Source organism: Cherax quadricarinatus, chromosome 56 (genome assembly GCF_038502225.1).
Source record: "Cherax quadricarinatus isolate ZL_2023a chromosome 56, ASM3850222v1, whole genome shotgun sequence".
NCBI classification, from domain to species: domain Eukaryota; kingdom Metazoa; phylum Arthropoda; class Malacostraca; order Decapoda; family Parastacidae; genus Cherax; species Cherax quadricarinatus.
In genome coordinates, this window is record NC_091347.1 from 870826 (window position 1) to 886048 (window position 15223).

The 15223-nt window shown below is 41.7% G+C and overlaps 1 protein-coding gene across 3 annotated transcripts in view; it reads right to left on the reverse strand.

The window, feature by feature from the left end:
* LOC128700650 (protein tramtrack, beta isoform) overlaps nucleotides 1-15223 on the reverse strand; it is a 598972-nt gene that overhangs the window by 222463 nt on the left and 361286 nt on the right. The gene's annotated exons all lie outside the window — the stretch shown is intronic.

Consider the following 15223-nt stretch of genomic DNA (forward strand, 5'->3'; position numbering starts at 1 on the left):
TGCCTCCTTGCTCTCTCTCGTAAGACTAACTAACCCTAGTACCCATATGTGAGGGGGGTGTTTGAATACTGCTGTGGTCAGCAACAATATGAATACAGACAGTGATTCACACAGAGACGGTTGGTAGTGAGTCATCTACTGGTACACTGGTTACTGGTAACTGGTTACTGGAACTGGTACTACTACTGAGAGCTCGGCGACGCTAACGCATGTCGTCCCGACATACAACTAATACAAACTAGAGATGGCAGGTGTATGGCTTGGGCTGATTCTATACAATGTCAAAGTACACAACAATTGAACATTATAACATACATAAGTAGAACATTGGAATGGAAGCTTACGTAACTGAAACTGTAATGCAATACAAGGTATAATATAGCACAACTCATCGAATGAAACTCAACGTTGGGATTACACAATAGAAGTGATGAAAAAAAATTTGATCGATCGATCTGTATTCATGTGATCTACGGATTCTGAGGAAGGAATATATACAAAGAAAGAGTGTTTAACAGAAAGGCAGATTCGGTGCACTCAAATCTAGACTGTTAACTCTCAGAATTCGGAGAGAATGTGAACACAAAAAAAAATTCTTGAATACTGATAAGTTGATACTGTAATTATTCATCTATACAGGTTATTTACATTTAACCCCAACTCTGCTAGGGTAAGATTGACATATGCAGAATGGGTGTCATCTCTGGGAGGATCAAACTCTGTAGCACTGGCTAACTCATGCTGTACTTGAGGCAAATCTGAATTGGAAGTTACAAATGATACTTGAAGATTTCTCAATACCTGTCGTGTACATAGGGAATAACGACATTCAGGTTGATCGTCTGACTGAGTATCAGAGGAAGAGAGTACAGGATCAGGAGGATTGTCAGAGTCTGTCACATTAGTCTGGGTTGGAACATCATTATCATCACATACTAACTTCATATGATCTAAATGCGATTCTTTATACTGACCAGTACTAATTTCTCTAACCTTATACTTATTACCAGTGATATGTTCAACTACTCGATAAGGATCAACAAACTTTTGATCAAGCTTTGGCATTGCAGACGTTTTGTTAAAGTTAGTCAGCATAACTCTCGAACCTACTTTGATTTTGGATGGCTTTGCTCAAGTGTTTGTGACTCTTGTAAATTCTGCTGTTGATTTATGAAGTGTTTCACGGATTCTTCTAAAAACACTTTGAGCTAAGCTGGTACGGGTTGCTATGAAATCATCAGGGTTGTAATTTGGTTTCGGATAGAATATAACAACTCATAAGGCAAACGTTTATCTACACCGTACAATGCATAATGTGGAGTGTCACCTATAGAAACATTGTAAGCAGAATTTATAGCACACTGCACATCAGGTATAACTTCATCCCAAGTTTCACTGTTGGCATTGATAGTGGCTCTCAAGACATCAAGTACTTTCTTATTGGTTCGTTCCGCTAACCCATTGCTGGCAGGATGATGAGGAACAATGGTGGATTTAGAGATCTTGTACAAGGTGCACAAATTTTCAAGAATTTCATTACAGAATTCACCTCCATTATCTGTTACTAGGGACTTAGGGGTGGTATGCCTGCAGATAATGCGTTCTTTAAACGCTTTAGCTACTGTCTCGGCAGTCTTATCTGCAATAGGAACTAACTCACAATATCTGGTGAAATGGTCTACCATAACACACAGATGTTTGTTGCCTTGGAGGGAACATTGGAAATTAGTTAACAAATCTAGCGCAACTCTTTCCCAAGGTTCGCTAGTGGTTGGATATACTTGGATTGGATTAGGACCATTAGCATTACCTTTATGTTGCATGCAGACACTACATTTCTTAACATACTCAGAAATATCAGTTGCCATACGAGGCCAAAAGTGTTTCAATCTGGCTTGTTTTACTGAACGATCCATACCAGGGTGTGCAACACCTGGTACATCGTGAACTAGCTGTAAGGCTACATTCACTAGTGACTCTGGAATTACTAACTGGTATACTCTTCTGCTAGGAGTACCCAACTCGGCTGTTCGATACAGTAATTCTTGGTTCATGACAGAGTACCCAACTCGGCTGTTCGATACAGTAATTCTTGGTTCATGACAAAGTCACTGATGGGTGCTGGTGGCTTCACAGTCAGAATAAGATCTTCCTGGAGCAGGAATCGAATCACACCAGACCACATGGGATCTGTTCGTTGAGCATTCTTTACATCTTCAGCACTAAATGGAGGGTCTGCAGTTACTATACTAACATGTCGCGATAAGGCATCTGTGACTACATTTGACTTGCCAGGTAAGTGTTCAAAGGTGGGATTGAACTCTTGGATAGTCAAGGTCCATCTGGCTAACCTTCCAGTAGGTTGTTTGTTCTGGAATAAAGGTATCAGTGGAGCATGGTCTGTCAAGACATGAACAGAGTACTGATAAATAATGTCTCGGAAGTGCTTTAAAGACCATACTATTGCTAAAGCTTCTTGCTCAGTTACTGTATAATTACGTTCAGCCTTTGTAAGGACTCGGCTAGCAAATGCAACTGCGTTGTACTTGCCATCGGTCTTCTGAGCTAGTACGGCACCTATGCCAATGGAACTAGCATCAGTTGTCAGATAGAAGGGCTTAGAAAAATCTGGAAATTTCAAAATTGGAGCAGATGTTAGCTTTTCTTTTAGAGTTTGGAATGCTCTTTCTTGACGGAAGGTCCAAACAAAAGGAGCATCCTTCTTAAGCAACTCAGTTAGAGCAGCTATGGAAGAAAAATTGGCAATGAAAGATCTATAAAAACCTGCTAAGCCCACAAAGGATCTTACGGCATCAGCAGTTTTGGGTGTTGGAAAATTTAGTACTGCAGTTACTTTACTTTGGTCAGTCGTAACCCCTCTAGGAGTGACTACGTGACCAAGACTCTTAATTTCTGATCTGAAAAATTGACATTTAGACAGTTTGATCTTTAAATTGGCTTCTTCAATCTTACCAAGTACTACATCAAGTCTTTTCAAGTGTGTATCCACGTCTTTAGACATGACGATTACATCATCTAAGTACACCATAAGTGCATTACCTATGAGACCTCTAAAGATATTAGTCATGAGCCTTGAGAACGTGATAGGGGAGGATCGTAATCCAAACGCCATACAGAGGAAGTGATAATGACCTGTAGGAGTGGAGAATGCAGTTAGCTCTTGGCTGTCCTCGTGAAGAGGGACTTGCCAAAACCCTTGTAACAAATCCAGGGTTGAAAAGACTTTGTTATCTCCGATGTTACGTAAAAGATCACCCAGTACAGGAAGTGGGAAGCGATCTGGAATGGTTTTCGCATTTAACTTCCTAAAGTCAATTACTGGGCGCCAAGTACCATCCTTCTTAGGTACTAGGATCAAGGGTGCATTCCAAGGTGAATTGCTAGGTGCAATAACTCCATCATCAAGCATTTGATTGATCAATTCTTCTGCGACAGCAACTTGTGAATGAGGCATTCTGTACGCAGGTATGTAGATAGGTCTAGTACCAGGTTCAAGTGGAATACGATGGGACAATAAGTTCGTTATACCCATCTTCTCACCTGGTAAGGCAATGGCTTTACGACGTTTGTTCAACAGAGTCAACAAACGCCTGACTTCATCTGGGAAGTCAGTGGGAGCTAAGTCTTTCTCCTCAACTGGTGGAACAGATTGATCCAGTGAAGCTTGGGTTTCTAGAAACGGCTTATTTGACCATTCCAGTAGTTTGTTGAGGTTCTCTTGCAACCTCTCATCATCGTTCACTCGTATTCTCATTATTTTGGCATCGTCCATAAAGAGGTGTTTACTCCTGTCAAGTCTTTTAAATGCACTAGTACAATGTCAAGTAGACATCCTGGGAGTACTTGTACTAGTTACCCGTGCAATCCTGAGTTTTTTTTTTTTCAAGTTTGCCACGAAGCCTTGTGTGCGGCATCGTGTTAAGGAAATCAGTAATTCATCCATCCATCCATCCATCTATCCATCCATCCATCCATTCACTCTCTCTTCCTCTCTGTTAGAGAGAGAGAGAGAGAGAGAGAGAGAGAGAGAGAGAGAGAGAGAGAGAGAGAGAGAGAGAGAGAGAGAGAGAGAGAGAGAGAGAGAGAGAGAGAGAGAGGGATATCTGTTAGTCTTTCAGGTGTTTCTAAAGTTTATTTGATACCACTTTCTAAACCTAACACCGTAATGCTTATCCTGAGGAACTTTTGACTTTTATTATGTGTTCAACAATTCCTTTTCTTATATACCTGGAGGTTACCTGGAGGTTATTCCGGGGATCAACGCCCCCGCGGCCCGGTCCATGACCAGGCCTCCCGATGGATCAGGGCCTGATCAACTAGGCTGTTTCTCTAACAGTCTGCAGAAATGACTTGTATAGGATGCTCCTGTAAGCAGAGGCAGCGCATGAGTAGTGTGGGTTCGAATCCTTCAAGATGGCTAGGATAAAATATTTGTCACTCGTATCTCTCTCATATATATATATATATATATATATATATATATATATATATATATATATATATATATATATATATATATATATATATATATGTCCTGCCGAATGCACAAAAACTTGCGATTTTGGCTTAAATAGCAACGCATTTCTTGCCGGATAGGGCCAGCGCAAATCTGTGAATGTAACATTTTCGCAAAATTCATTCTTAACCTAACGAAAAAAAAAATATTTCATTGTGTTTCTTTATTATTAAATTATTGTAAACTTATCTAAAATATATTTAGCTGGATTAGGCTAAATTAAATTGAGCTTGTTATAATAAGGTTTGATAAGTTTTCTAAGGTCCTTTGGTACAAAATTATTAATTTTTACATTAACATAAATGGAAAAAAATATATCTCTAAACGTACAATTATTTTTTTTTAAAGGACTTAATTTTAAACGAGTTCTTGCTAATTGACCAGTTTTACCTATTCGGCACGAGATAACCTTATTATAACAAGTGTTTAGATAAGGCTAAAGAGGTCTTTGTGGCATTTATGGATTTGGAAAAGGCGTATGACAGGGTGGATAGGGGGGCAATGTGGCAGATGTTGCAAGTGTATGGTGTAGGAGGTAGGTTACTGAAAGCAGTGAAGAGTTTTTACGAGGATAGTGAGGCTCAAGTTAGAGTATGTAGGAAAGAGGGAAATTTTTTCCCAGTAAAAGTAGGCCTTAGACAAGGATGTGTGATGTCACCGTGGTTGTTTAATATATTTATAGATGGGGTTGTAAGAGAAGTAAATGCGAGGGTCTTGGCAAGAGGCGTGGAGTTAAAAGATAAAGAATCACACACAAAGTGGGAGTTGTCACAGCTGCTCTTTGCTGATGACACTGTGCTCTTGGGAGATTCTGAAGAGAAGTTGCAGAGATTGGTGGATGAATTTGGTAGGGTGTGCAAAAGAAGAAAATTAAAGGTGAATACAGGAAAGAGTAAGGTTATGAGGATAACAAAAAGATTAGGTGATGAAAGATTGAATATCAGATTGGAGGGAGAGAGTGTGGAGGAGGTGAACGTATTCAGATATTTGGGAGTGGACGTGTCAGCGGATGGGTCTATGAAAGATGAGGTGAATCATAGAATTGATGAGGGAAAAAGAGTGAGTGGTGCACTTAGGAGTCTGTGGAGACAAAGAACTTTGTCCTTGGAGGCAAAGAGGGGAATGTATGAGAGTATAGTTTAACCAACGCTCTTATATGGGTGTGAAGCGTGGGTGATGAATGTTGCAGCGAGGAGAAGGCTGGAGGCAGTGGAGATGTCATGTCTGAGGGCAATGTGTGGTGTGAATATAATGCAGAGAATTCGTAGTTTGGAAGTTAGGAGGAGGTGCGGGATTACCAAAACTGTTGTCCAGAGGGCTGAGGAAGGGTTCTTGAGGTGGTTCGGACATGTAGAGAGAATGGAGCGAAACAGAATGACTTCAAGAGTGTATCAGTCTGTAGTGGAAGGAAGGCGGGGTAGGGGTCGGCCTAGGAAGGGTTGGAGGGAGGGGGTAAAGGTTTTGTGTGCGAGGGGCTTGGACTTCCAGCAGGCATGCGTGAGCGTGTTTGATAGGAGTGAATGGAGACAAATGGTTTTTAATACTTGACGTGCTGTTGGAGTGTGAGCAAAGTAACATTTATGAAGGGATTCAGGGAAACCGGCAGGCCGGACTTGAGTCCTGGAGATGGGAAGTACAGTGCCTGCACTCTGAAGGAGGGGTGTTAATGTTGCAGTTTAAAAACTGTAGTGTAAAGCACCCTTCTGGCAAGACAGTGATGGAGTGAATAATGGTGAAAGTTTTTCTTTTTCGGGCCACCCTGCCTTGGTGGGAATCGGCCAGTGTGATAATAAAAAAAATATATTTAATTTAGCCTAATACAACTCAATATATCTCATATAAGTTTACAGTAATTTAATAATAAACAAACACAATGAAATATATTTTTTTCGTTAGGCTCAAAATGATATCGGCGAAATTATTGCATACACAAATTTTCGCTTGCCTTATTCGGCAAGATGAGCGTTGCTATTTAAGCCAAAATCGCAAGTTTTACCTATTCGGCACATTTATATATATATGTCGTGCCGAATAGGCAGAACTTGCGATCTTGGCTTAAATAGCAACCCTCATCTTGCCATATAAGACAAGTGAAAATTTGTGTATGCAATAATTTCATCAAAATCATTGTGAACCTAACGAAAAAAATATATTTCACTGTGTTTGTTTAGTATTAAATTATTGTAAACAAATCTAAAATATATTTAGTTGGGTTAGGCTAAAATAAATTGTTCTTGTTATAATAAGGTTAGGTAAGTTTTCTAAGATTCTTTTGGAGCAAAATTAAAAATTTTTACATTAACATTAATGAAAAAAATATATCTTTAAACGTTCTTTAAATGTTCTTATAAGAGAAAATTTCAGAAAGGACTTAATTTTAAATGAGTTCTTGCTAATTGACCAGTTTTACATATTCGGCACGACATATATATATAATGTCGTGCCGAATATGTAAAACTGGTCAATTAGCAAGAACTCATTTAAAATTAAGTCCTTTCTGAAATTTTCTCTTATACGTTTAAAGATATATATTTTTTATTAATGTTAATGTAAAAAATTTTAATTTGGCACCAGAAGAATCTTAGAAAACTTACCTAACCTTATTATAACAAGAACAATTTATTTTAGCCTAACCCAACTAAATATATTTTAGATTTGTTTACAATAATTTAATACTAAACAAACACAGTGAAATATATTTTTTTCGTTAGGTTCACAATGATTTTGGTGAAATTATTGCATACACAAATTTTCACTTGTCTTATATGGCAAGATGAGCGTTGCTATTTAAGCCAAGATCGGAAGTTCTGCCTATTCGGCACTACATATATATATTATATATATATATATATATATATATATATATATATATATATATATATATATATATATATATATATATATATAATCTCATTACTGCTTGCTTACCAGTCATGTAGCAATCCACATATCTTAGTAAACAAACCATACCACGGGTTTGGTCATTACGATTTCGTGAGTCATACACCTTAGTGATTTACTGAAGATCTGTACAAGTCTCGGTAATCAATAAATAACAAAAAAGGCACAATACCGTGACTGGAACAATACACAAATAACCCGGACATAGAAGAGAGGAGCTTGCGACAACGAAACGGACCGAAACGTCGTCGTAAGCTCCTCTCTTCTATGTGCGGGTTATTTGTGTCTCGGTAATCAATTTAGATTTTTTTTGTATATAATTACTGTATCTTGAAAACACATGGTTATTTTCCCTATAGACATAAAATAACATTGAAAATAAACAGCATTTTTCAAAATACCATCAGTGGATAAATGAAGTGATAATATAGAAAATACTTGTGTTTGGTGGTTTCAAGTTCCTGACAAACTGATGCCATACATATTTACGGCTAATACTTATTCTGTCAGTAGGATCGAACCCAGGACATTGTATTGTGACTGGCGGATGTCAGATTAGAATAATTTTAAGGTCCTGCAAGTGAGGTTGCATTAGAACCTGCGTTAGGGTTAGCTCCACTTGCAGAACTGTAACCAGACCTTCGCAGTGACAAATTCAAAGTCCACTAACAGGAACTACACCTGACCTTAATTAACCGGGGCCAGGGAGGTACACAATTACAAGTAGGTTCACCGGTAGAACTTGGCGAAGTGCACAGTATTTTTTTCGGCGAGCAGGTCTAGTTATAAAGGTGATCTCCAGTAATGGGTAGCAAGAGCCGTTCTCTCGTCCTTGGATTGGAGTGCTGATGGTGTAGCACTTTACTATGGGATGTATGTGAAGAGCAGCTGCAGCTGGATCAATATGTGGCGAGAGTGGCAGTAAGGTGAAGGCATTAAGAGAGGTGCCCAGGTGGAGGGAGAGGGTGGGAGAGTTGTGTAAGGAAGAGCCAAGCTGACTTGTACTCGCCTAGTTACGTTTGTACCAATTGATTCACAGTTCCTGGTCCTGTTTTTTTTTACTTCTGTTAGATAAACAAACCTACATTTCATTGGTCAAGGGTTTTAAACCAATACAAAAACACAGAGGGTATGTAAAAGGAACACACTGAGTGGCAAGAGTCCAGGCTTAAAGAAAAAAAAGAAAAAGGAAGAAAAAGGAGCAGCAGCAGGAGAGAGGAGGGAGGATAGATGAGGGAAAGAAGAGGAGCAGGAGGAGGAAGAGGAAGGAGAGGAGAGGAAGGAGAGGAGAGGAAGAAAAGGAGAGGAAGCGGAGAAGAGGAAGAGGAGCAGGAGGAGGAAGAAAAGGAGAGGAAGAGAAAGAGAGGAAGAGAAAGAGAGGAGAGGAATAAAAGGAGAGGAAGGAGAGAAGAGGAGGAGGAAGAAGAGGAGAAGAAGAAGAAGAAGAAGAAGAAGAAGAAGAAGAAGAAGAAGAAGAAGAAGAAGAAGAAGAAGAAGAAGAAGAAGAAGAAGAAGAAGAAGAGGAGGAGGAGGAGGAGGAGTTTTTGTTTTGAAGAGTAATCTTGCTAATATTTCAGAGATGACGAAGCTGCCATTGCTCTGTGTCAGTGTACATGAAATAACATTTCGTTTGGGGATCTCTGGTTCTTTAATCACTAAGCAGGTGTCGTTCCATGTCATCAAGTGCCTAGTGGTGCAAAGATGTTGTACACAAGAGTTGTTCAGGTTGTCCCCAAAGCACGCATGTGTGTGTTCGTTCAGACGTGTCCTAATGTTTCTTGCTGTTTTCCTTGCCACAGCATCCGCACATGATAATGAAAACTGCATTGACTGGTTCAAGGTTCTTCACTTTGGTCCTGGTGAGGTCACTGATGTATGTGTTGGTTACTATGGAAACTCTAGTGTTGCCTTATACAAGTGCTTTGAAGACTTGTCTCAAGGCAACTTGGTTGTGGGGAACGATGATACCTCTTTTGAAAGCAGTGTCAGTGCGTGGAGAGTTAATGATGTGAAGGACTCAGTTTCTTGCAGTCTTTGATGAAGAAAGGAAAATTTAGCTCAGTGATGACTTGGTGTATATACTATAGAAACATTTCTCTTCTAGAAATTCTAGAGTGCAGGTGCGATATGCTCTTAAGAATCCAATGGTGATGCCTCATTCAGTCTTAGTAGCTTGAGTGGAGTAGACTTAAGATAATTTTTGTTCGCAGGCTGCAAAAGACAAGTCCTTCACATCAACTCTCCATGCGCTGACACTAACTTTAACAAAGTTATTATCCCTCCCAACAGCCAAATTGGCTTGAACATCCCAAAACACTCATACAAGACAAAATGAGTTACCATTGCAATCAGAACATCCATCAAAGATCTCACCAGGCCCAAAACGGAAAATATTAACCTCTCATCTAGTGCCTTGCACTACCTCGCTAACCTAAGACTGAAAAAGTACTTCCAAGCCTTCCAGTGTGAAGGTAGGTGAGGGTGGCTTGTGTGAGGGTAGGTGAGGGTGGCTTGTGTGAGGGTAGATGAGGGTGGCTTGTGTGAGGGTAGATGAGGGTGGCTTGCGTGAGGGTAGATGAGGGTGGCTTGCGTGAGGGTAGGTGAGGGTGGCTTGCGTGAGGGTAGGTGAGGGTGGCTTGTGTGAGGGTAGGTGAGGGTGGCTTGTGTGAGGGTAGGTGAGGGTGGCTTGTGTGAGGGGTAACTTGTGAGGATAGGTGAGAGCAGCTTGTGTGAGGGTAGGAGGTGAAGGATCAATAACATTAACAGAGTGGTGGGTGATAACATTAAGCAGTGTGGTGGGCCCATGTTGGTGGTACGGGAGGAGGCGGATCATTATGTGTGTGCGTGTGTGGCACTGGCTTGGCTGAGGTGGCTCATAGTGATGGCAACGGTGGTGGCGGCACACAGTCCAGGGCTGGAGCCTAGTAGTCTGGAGTGGCAGCCCCCGCCTCCGCCCTGAGACAGGTACGGTACGTTTCCGGGGCAACGCTCCTCAGCCGCCGGGCACAACAGGTCAGAGATGCCGCCAACGTCGCCGCCGCCGCTGCTGCTGCTTCCCCCCTCCCCCATCCACATCTCTCTGTCTCTCTTTCTCCGCCTGGGCCTCCTCCAGCCCACACCCACCACCACCACCACCCTGTCCGCTCCTGCCTTCCTACTCCTTTGTTAGCTGCAACATTCTTGCTCTCACCAACCAACCAGCAGAAATGCTGTGTGTGCCACTAACCCCAATCTTCAACACATCCCTTGAAACTGGGCAACTACCGGAGGTATGGAAGACGGCAAAGGTAGTACCCATATTTAAAAAGGAGACAGAAAAGAGGCACTAAACTATAGACCAGTGTCACTGACGTGCATAGTATGCAAAGTCATGGAGAAAATTATCAGGAGGAGAGTGGTGGAGCACCTGGAACGGAACAAGTGTATAAACGCCAACCAGCACGGATTTATGGAAGACAAATCCTGTGTCACAAACCTACTAGAGTTTTATGATAAAGTAACAGAAGTAAGACACTAGAGAGGGGGGGGGGTGAGTTGATTGCATCTTCTTGGACAGCAAGAAGGCCTTCGACACAGGTGGACAGAGACAGGATGTTCCAGAGAGGGGACACAGAAACAAGGGGAAGTTGTTAGATGTTAGGAAGCATTTCTTCAGGCATAGAGTAGTCAGGAAGTGGAATAGCCTGGCAAGTGAAGTAATGGAGGCAGGAAGTGGAATAGCATGGCAAGTGAGGTAATGGAGGCAGGAAGCATACATAGCTTTAAGATGAGGCATGATAAAGCTCATGGACCAGGGAGAGAGAGGACCTAGTAGCACTCAGTGAAGAGGCGGGGCCAGGAGCCGAGTCTCGACCCCTGCAACCATAATTAGGTGTGTACAATTGAGTACACACACACACACCTCTCAAGGAAAAGGATCTTGGGGTGAGTATAACACCGGGCACATCTGAGGTGCACATCAGCCAAATAACTGCTGCAGCATACAGGCGCCTAGCAAACCTAAGAATAACATTCCAACATCTCAATAAGGAATCGTTCAGGACCCTGTACACCGTGTACGTTAGGCCTATATGGGAGTATGCAGCACCAGTTTGGAACCCACATCTAGCCACGCACGTAAGGAAACTAGAGAAATGCAAAGGTTTGCAACAAGACTAGTCCCGGAGCTAAGAGGCATGTCCTACGAGGAGAAGTTAAGGGAAATCAACCTGACGACACTGGAGAACAGGAGAGATAGGGGGGATATGATAACATATAAAACACTGAGAGGAATCGGCAGGGTGGACAGAGACCGGATGTTCCAGAGATGGGACACAGCAATAAGGGGTGACAGTTGGAAGCTGAAGATTCAGCTGAATCTTCAGCTTCTAACTGTCATTTCTTCAGCCACAGAGTTGTCAAGAAGTGGAGTAGTCTGGGAAGTGATGTGGTGGAGGAAGGATCACTACACAACTTTAAGAAGAGGTATGATAAAGTTCATGGAGCAGGAAGAGTGACCTAGTAGCGACCAGTGAAGCGGCGGGGCCAGGAGCTATGAGTCAACCCCTGCAACCACAACTAGGTGAGCACACACACACACAAATGACCTGCCAGATGGGATCCAATCTTGTGTGTTTGGAGACGTAAAACCATTGAAATACGCACATGAGAGGACAATGGGCCTCCAGCGAGATTGACACGTGTCACAGGGGTGATGAAGCAAGTGGTTGCTCGCCTACAATATCATGAAATTTGGCTATCTGGAAGACTGGAGGCGAAATACTTATCAGATGAGAAACAACAGGTATCGACTAAATTAAAGATTTTTCAGTAAACTTCACACCTAACATATCACCGGAAGAGCATATATATTGTATGACTTCAGTAGCTTATGCGATGCCATAATATAAGTCTGAGAATATCTTCTAGGAACCTCAACAAAGAATCTCTTTTGGGACTCTGTACACAACGTACGTCAGGCTCATCTCAGAATATACAACACCAGCCTGTTGCCTCCTCTTTATTATGCATGTTCAAAATCTTGTTAAAGGTGCAAAGGTTTGCAATAAGATTAGTCACAGAGCCAAGAGGTGTACATCATGAGGAGCGACTAAGGATTTAAACCTGATGACCTTGGAACGAAAAACAAGGAAGGACATAATTACTGTGGACACAATAACTGAACACTATCAACGTCCGTGGCCCCAGATCATTCAACATCTTACCAGAAGATATCAGAAACACCGCTGGGACAAATGTAGAAGCCTTCAAGAGGAAACTGGACAAGTATTTTCACCAAGTGCCAGATCAACCAAGCTGTGGGTGACCAGCAGCCTGGTTGACCAGGCAAGCACTAGAGGAGCCTGACCTAAGCCCGGGCTCTGGGAGTAGAAAAACTCGAAACTCATCAAATGTATTCTCGTAAGATGTTGAATAGTCTCAGCCCATCAATGTTTATACAATGTTCTCTTATTGTGCCCTCAGCGTCCATATTTTAATAAAGCCCACCAAGAGTAAAAGTTTGAAACTGATCAGAAAATGCATTCACCTGTATGGGTTTAGAACAGGTTGGTCCTGCCTCTCGCAACTACTGGACCACTATGATATGATCTTAGATGCACTGGAAGACAAAAAGAATGCAGATGTAATATAAACAGATTTTGCAAAACCCTTTGACATATGCATGCTAAAGGGATAACTGTGAAAGTGGGTAGATGGATCTTCAACTTTCTAACCAATCGAACACAAAGAGTAATAGAGTTACGGCGAAGGCTGCCACAGTGAAAAACTTTGTTCCACAAGGAACACTACTTGCCCCAATCTGTTCCTCATCCTCACATGAGACAAACAGAGATGTAAACCACAGCACGTTGTCATCTTTTGTAGACGATACTAGAATTTGCATGACACTGTCATCCTTTGAGGACCAAGTTTTCCAATGGGAACGGAAGACAATATGAGGTCCAATGAGGACAAATTTCAACTACTCCGTTATGGACATCTGGAGAAAATAACAGCTAGAACTGAGTATACTACAAACTCGAATCACACAATAGAGCAGAAAAGAAGTGTGAAGGACTTGGCAGTGTTAATGTCAGAGGATCTCACCTTCAAGGATCCAACTGTGTAACTATCACATCTGTGAGGACAACGATAGAATGAATAATGAAAACCTTCAAAACAGGGGATGTTAAGCCAATGATCTTTTTTTAAATCACCTGTTCTCTCAAGGCTGGAATACTGCTGTACACTAACAGCTCCATAAAGGGCAGGTGAAATCACAGTTTTAGGGAGTTTACAGCGAACCTTAACTGCACATATATGTTCTGTCAAACATCTTAATTACTGTGAACGCTTGGAGTCACTTGATCTGTACTCACTGTAGGGAAGGCAAAAGATACATAATAATGTACACCTGGACAATCCTAGAGGGATTGGTCCCAAATCTGCACACAGAAATCACCCTACAATAGCAAAAGACTGGGCAGATGGTGCAATATATCCCCACCACCTGAGTGCAGAGCAGAAAGGTAAAATGAAAATCAGGTTCTTGTGGTACCCAGTTTGCAAGCAGGATACAGGCAGGATGGCAGTACAGTATACCTGTGGGACATGCAAAAAGTCTCTTGGGAAAAAATCCCTAATCACATGCAACCTTAGTTTTACAAAACATCACGTCTCCTATGCAAGAATAAACACCACATCCAAAAATGACATCCATCTACAAAGGTGTTTCTGGATCTGCAATAATGATGTGGCACTATTGGATAGTCTACCCATGAGAGGATGGGAGAGGAGTAAAGTTTAACATTCAGAATGCCCAATCTACAACATCTGACCCAAAAATAGACACCCACTGGAAAATACACAGGAGACAAAAAAAAAAAAAATTCATCTAGCTCAGCCCCCAGCCCTAAAGCTGACCCAGATTCAACCCCAGCTATAGGGCAAATCCGGATTCGGCTACTCTTCCACAGCCATAGCCCCTATTACAGATGTAGAGTCCTCTTCTGGGCAGAATGTTGGCCTCCTGAAAACAGATGGTGGTGTCTCTGGCTTGGCTATCGAAGACTGTAACGCAGTTCTAGGATGTGCACAAATTGGGGATACATCCAGTGCAAACTGTATCCAACCAAAAGCAAAATGGTGGAAATTCTATGCTTGGGGCATGTGTAAGCATGGAATATCAGGAAAAACAAATGGGACATGCAACTCCGAGCATCCCAAAAAATGCCACGACCTCCTGTCCAAAGGAGTGTGTCATTCTACCTCTTGCAAATTCTTCCAACCTGAGACGTGCCACTCTTCAGTCCTCAAAAAACAATGTTTCAACACCAACTGCCCCGAATACCACTTAAAAGGGACCAGGAGGTACCCATCCCACAAAACAAATCATAGTAGTTACGACAACTCTACTCCAAGTGATTTTTTAGTGATAGGAAACGAAGAAAGAAAATGGGAAGAAATAACCAAAATAGTTCAAAACCTTGGAGCCTTGTTAGACTGGAGGCACAGCCAGTGGCCCCTCCAGACTCACAACTACTAATGCCAACAACAAAATCCCCCCAATAACATGCAACACAACCTCATTTATATTTGCTAATATAAAGGGCCTTAAGCCATCCACCACCAACAAAATACCTTTCACCAGTGGACTTCTAGAGAAATCAAATGCAATGTTTGCAGCCTTCACAGAGGCCCACGCAAAAGACTACTTTGACAATGAAATATGGATACCTGGGTACAACCTTTTCAGATGCGACAGAAAGAACAGGCAACAAGGGGGGGAAGGCTGTATGTCAAAGA